Source organism: Humulus lupulus, chromosome 2 (assembly GCF_963169125.1).
Source record: "Humulus lupulus chromosome 2, drHumLupu1.1, whole genome shotgun sequence".
Lineage (NCBI taxonomy): Eukaryota > Viridiplantae > Streptophyta > Magnoliopsida > Rosales > Cannabaceae > Humulus > Humulus lupulus.
Window position 1 is genome coordinate 178,004,463 of NC_084794.1, and position 6,349 is coordinate 178,010,811.

Genomic DNA, 6,349 nt, shown 5'->3' on the forward strand with positions numbered 1-6,349 from the left:
AAAGCCACCAGCATAGCCTCCTCTTGGATTTGCAAAGCCACCACGATTGTTCCCGAAGTTCCGATTTGGTCCATTGTGTGCAAGATTGGCCTCACTGATAACAATGTCCAAATCCTTGTCAGTCTTTTCATTCCTTGCTTCTTGAGCCATGAGTAAAGCCTCAAGTTCGGTAACAGTTAATGGTTCGCTCCTCGTATTATAGGAAGTGATGAAGACGTCGTAATCTTGGCCCAAACCATTAAAGATTGCTTCACTATGATCAGTTGGAGTAACCTTATGACCAATTGAATTGAGTAGGTCAACAAGATTTTTAACCTTTAACAAATATTCATTAATCGATAACGAATTTTTCTTAGTGTTACGTAACTAAGTTTTGAATTGACTTATCTTTGCTCTGCTTTGAGCAGTGAAGAACTCGTGTAGAGCTGCCCAGGTCTCATCGCCAACCATGCGAGTATTCATGTGATCATTCATGGAGGACAGGATCCAGGAAAGAAGAAGTTGGTCCAGAGCCTCCCAATCGAGATACGCAGACGAGAAGGTATTGGAGGTTCTATCCGCCTCCGTGACGAATTTCGGTGGAGCAGAATCCGATTCAAAGTATTTCTGAAGACGATGGCCTTTCACAGCAGTGAGGACTTGATGTTTCCATGATAGGAAGTTGTTTTCATCCAGCTTCGCAGACAACGAGTGCTTGAAGGCGATCGGAGCTTTGGAGCTTGAAGTAGACGAAGCATCAGCCATGGCAGACGAGTAAAACGAAAAATGAAGTAGAAGAAGAAAGATGAAGCGGAAAACCCGAACGGATCAAGAAAGCTCTGATACCATATCAAGAACGTGTTTGAAAATTTCTAATCTGTATTATTGAATAATCCTGAATAGATACAAGTATATATATTCAATAGCTCAGTAGAGCTTCTCACTAAACTAATAGTACTAACAGAAATTAGTTAGAACCCAAACTGAAAAACTAACAACTATAACCAACAGCTAGTCTTCAACAACGTTAACAAAAAATGAAAGCCATTTAATCAAAGGAAGAAAAGAAAGGACATCCAACGACCATTTACTGTTGTACTATTGCATCACTCTTCAATAAGAATATCCCCATCGTTTGTAATTCTTGAAATAAGCTTAACAGACCACTCTGCCAAACTTAAACTTATTGGTGTTCATCAAACTGCACACACAACACAAATTGCTTACAGCGCATCATAATTTGCGGCTTGGAACCCTTCATAGTGCGGGTACGATTTGCATTTTTGCCAAATTGCGCGGTGTAATTTGCGGTTTTGAATTTAATAAATGTGGTTCAAACCGCACCACTTCGTTATATATATATATATATATATATTAATTTTACTACATTTAAACTTACTTGCATATATATATATATATTTATATGGAATAATATACACAATATCTAGAAAAATTGTTATGTTTCATAAGATGCTAACACATATTCTACTTCAACTAAAAGATATTATTCCTTAATCAAAATCTTTACTTTTATATCACATTTTTTTCTTTGTTATTAGTTTGTTATATTTTTATTGTTTTGCTAAAAATTTATTAGTTTGTTGTATATTTATTATTTTGTTAAACACTCTTTAGTTATAAGTTTTATTATAAATTTTAATTAATTGTTAAATTATTTAGCATGAGAATAAACTGTCCACACCACACCATATTTTTGTGGTACAGTTTATACGATTTAAGATCTATGCAGTGCGGATTGCAGTTTAAAAAATTGTTCAAACTGTATATGTGGTGCGGTTCAATAAATTGGCAAAACATCATACCGCCCGCACCACAAACACCCTGCTTAAACTTATGAAACATCTCATCCTGCAAGTTGTAATCAAATATGGAGCCAGAAATCTTGGTAAACTACGAATAATAAATAAATAAAATTTACTAAAATTATAAACAAGGAACTTGTGATATACTTTGCTATTCACTCTCTCTCTACGTATTGTATGTATTTATTTGTTAGTTTGTATTCTTTTAATTGTTTGAATTTATGTTTTAGTTATAATTGTATACATATATTTAGGAATTTATAAGAAAAAAAAACGTGCATCAGATAGCCAGATAGATAAATACAAAAATAATGTTTTGTTGTTAATGATTTTTTAAATTATTATTTATAAATAAAAAATGAAAATTGGTCAATAATTTAAGTGGTAAAAAAAATTATAAAAGGGACTTAAATAAAAATAATAGAAATAATTATGAATGTTGATTGCTAAAAGAACCTTATCTAATATTTTGATATAAAAATTTAATTTTTTAAAACTAATTAGTAATTATAATTTGTTGTCTGTGTTTTCATTAGAGGAGTAATTGAGCTCCTCGAGCACTAGTAAGGTTTCGTGCCATGATATGGGCAGACGCGAGTGCCTTCAAGTGAGGCCACGCCCCGAGGTCTGTCCTCGAGAAACGAATGTCTCTAGGCGAGGCCACCTCCCGTGACTCGTCTCCAAGGTGTGGATGTCTCCAGGTAAGGTCACGTCCCGAGGACCATTCAAATAGTCCTTGCTCTCTTCATTCACCAATCCCCCAGGTCTAGGATTCTTGTCTCGGACCTGAAGTAGCTGCCATGTGTCAATCGCGCAGCTATGGCCCACCAGAAGATCATCTGACAACTTTTGGTGAGCCTCGAGTAATGGTGTCGAGATCGTACACTTGACAATCGGCATTTCCCACAATGCTGCCTGACATGGGCGAACGTGTGTCGTATCCTGACACGATCAGATACATGTTCCCCATAAAGTTGGTAGGCAACTTTCTGCAAATGGGCCCCGTGCAATTCGCCCTTTGTTAGTGAATCCCTATGTAATTTATTGTAGAAATTAGATACAGTAGCCACTTTTAGGTAAGCCTTTTCATTTTTATCTACAATTCTTAAGTCTTAGTATAATACCCACTATTTCAATCAATATCCCTATTATACCCCTCTAGTCCTACGATTTAAACACCCTCGTCTTCCTCTACTCAAACACTAACAGCTCAAAGTAGTTCGACTGCTCCAACCATCCTCTACCACTCCGACCACCATTAGTTGAATTCATTTCATAGCTAGACAAACTCTAGCCATATCCCTATCTTTCATCTTCTTCCTCTACTAAATCAGACCTGAATTCCCCCCACCACCTTCTGCATTCCGACCCTAACTTCCTTCAAGCTTCCCCACTCTCCGGCACAGGCGATTCTTCAACAATCGCACAAGGATTTTGACGGTGCTCCACCACTCCAGCACCTCCATCGAACCAACTCCTTTCATTGACAATCTCTATTGCTTTAATTGAACTAGATTTCCCTTTCATTTTCTTCTTCCACGACAAAGTTGAGCTCCTCTATTTTTGCACCAATTTCCAAGCCATTTTAGAAGCTTGCTTTGTGTTTGCAAGCTGTGGTGTTTATCTTGTAGTGAGGTATGTAAAAGAAGTTTGTTTAATATATTGCACTCCATTTGTTTGATGAAAGTCCTCATTAAACATCAAATGAAAGTTTCCCTTCTTATCTAGTGTTTTCATTGCTTGTGTTTGTTTTGATGAAAGTCCTCATTGATGTTCATTTTTTTTTCTTATAAATATGTCTGTTGGTCTTGTATTATGTATATACATACATGTGTATGGGAATGTATAGGAGTAGTACTACTCATTGTGTCTTTGATGAAAAGAAAAATACCAATAGATAAATTGATGATTCTATCACACTTGTCCAATATTCCCTCTAGATATGAATCTGCAATGTAAGCTCCCTTGTTAGGTACAACTCTAGATTAGCTTGAACAATCAGTAATAAATAATGCAACAACTTTGTCAGTCTAATGTTTATGAGAGACCTGTTTCAGTAAGACACCAGTGATGAGAGACAACATGCTTCTTAATTTTTCAATGCACGAATCAAACCAGAGTTCCGAGATTTAATACATAAATATAGTTAGTTGCAATAGATGACTATGTATTTACCATTTTTTTTCATAATATTAAACATAAAAATATATTAATATGACTTCCAAATTGATTTTTGATAATACATTAATTACTTCTTGGATTAGTAGAATGATAATTTATGAAAATCAACACTCAGATTAAGAAGTATAACAAAAAAATATAAATTACAATAGTTCCATCATTGATATGTATCGATCCACATGTATAGATTATATTTATCATATTGTAACAGCTGGAAGTTCTTAATAAAATTATCATTTAATACTTGAAACAAAAAAGAGAAAACAAGATGCACACTGCCTTGACAAGTAAAATTACATAAAACACTTGTGCAAATAAGTAATATGATGATGAAAATTTTGAAATAATGAAGGAATTTTTTTTTCAGAACTACACAACATTTGTTCAAAAAGTAAAACTATATCAACAAACTAAAAACAAATTGATTCCCTGAAACCAAAATCCTCAACCAACTCTTTTGTTAGCTTTACATAAGTTTACACACACACATATATATATATATGCCGAACACAATAACAAGTCAAGTCCATCCATGAATAAAAATGAAAAAAGAAGAACCCAATTTTCTTATTTCTTATTGAAAATGCCAAATATGGACTTGATTGCATTATTGATGGCATTCTCATTGATGAATGATTCATCAAATATTTTTAGCAAATGGTCAAATTACCCAGTTTCTCTTAGGTTTGAGTAAAGTGTTATATTCTCCTACTATTATATAAATGATCCTCTAACAAGGCTTTCCATGTAGTGAATTCCTAGTAAAAGATAAAACTATGACATTATATTATGCTTTATAGCTTAAATTTATAGTTTAAAGAGACGTGATTTAGATTTTAAACCTAGTGGTTTAAATTTTAAATTTTTTTGGTTTAGATTTTAAACATTATGCTTTTTGGATACAGAGAACTTAAAAGCCTGAATGCGTCTCTAAAAAAATTAAGTTTTTTTCCATCTCTAACCTTGTGATTCAAGGTTTCTTCTCCGAAAACCTCTTCAATCATATTGCAAGTTGGCAAGAATTCAACCTTATTTCTAGAGCATGTCATATATCCCAATTCCCAATCTTTAGAATCACAAGGCTCCAAAACATATCCATTGCTACTAAAGCTCCTAGAGCAACGATTGTCATTTTCAGAATGCATGTGGTTCCTTAGTGATGCCCCTCCTGCATCAGAGGATGTACACAAATTGTCTTGAAACTCTCTATCTTGTTTCTCTTCTGAAGCAATTTTATTCTGAAGCTGAACTATAGGTCTGGAACGGTTGAGCTTGTCAGGGAATGTTATCTCTGAACTTTGGTCAACACCCCCATTATTAGAATCAAAATTCTTCAACCAAACTATATGTATATTCTTTAGTTTGTTTGATGTCTTGATGATGATGATGATGATTATGTTAATCCTGTGCTCTCGAAATTAATTTTTGATGAATTATTTAATTGTTTATTTGTCTTACTAGTTAAAATAAAAGACTATTCAAATCTTTAAAATTCAGTTGCATTTAAGCTGTTGATTTTGTCTTAATATGATGATATTGATTGTTATACTGTTTGTTTTTGTGAAAAGTTAGTAGACAAAATTTCCACACGAGAACATCTTATTTTTATGACTTTATTTTCTTTTTTCATTACCTATAAATTAGATAACTTATATATGGTTCATGTGGTTATCATATATATTCTTGATAACATAATGCTTTGAGTTTTACCAACTTTATATTACCATTTTATTGTTTTGAATGAGAGTTTTACAGAGTTGGGATGGTTCATGTGATGTGTATATTTTGAATATTTTTATGTATACTCTATCTTTGATGAAATTTCTCAAATCAACTTTGCATTTGCAAAATCAGAAACAGAATAGGAAGCTTATTGATCATTTTCATGATTTGGTGGTTAATCTCCACGATAGAATTCTTCCTTTCATTTTGGATTATTTGGGCTTCCATGTAAAACGTAAACATTATGTTGCCGGATGTGAAGATTTTAGGTTCTCATGGGTTGAAACTCCTTTTCAGAATAACACGTGAGTTTGTTAAGATACAATTTCATTGTATGTTGCCTTTTTCTTTTTTCCCCAATTTTTCAGTTGAATTTTGTTTGACCCATTGCATGTTTGATTGTGGAATTTACGTTATAAAGATGGTTGAGTTGCTAATAATGGGGATGTCTCCATTCAAAATTGGTCCAAACAATGTTATTGATATGAGAATAAAGATAGCCATAGAATTTTGGGATCATGGGTACAAGAGAAAGGACGGTCATGAAACTCCCCCAGAAAACTTGTGTCATGTGTGATCACAAGATCAAAATAGGGATCTCAATACTTTTGTTTTAAGAATGTTTTTCTTTGAAACAATGTTAA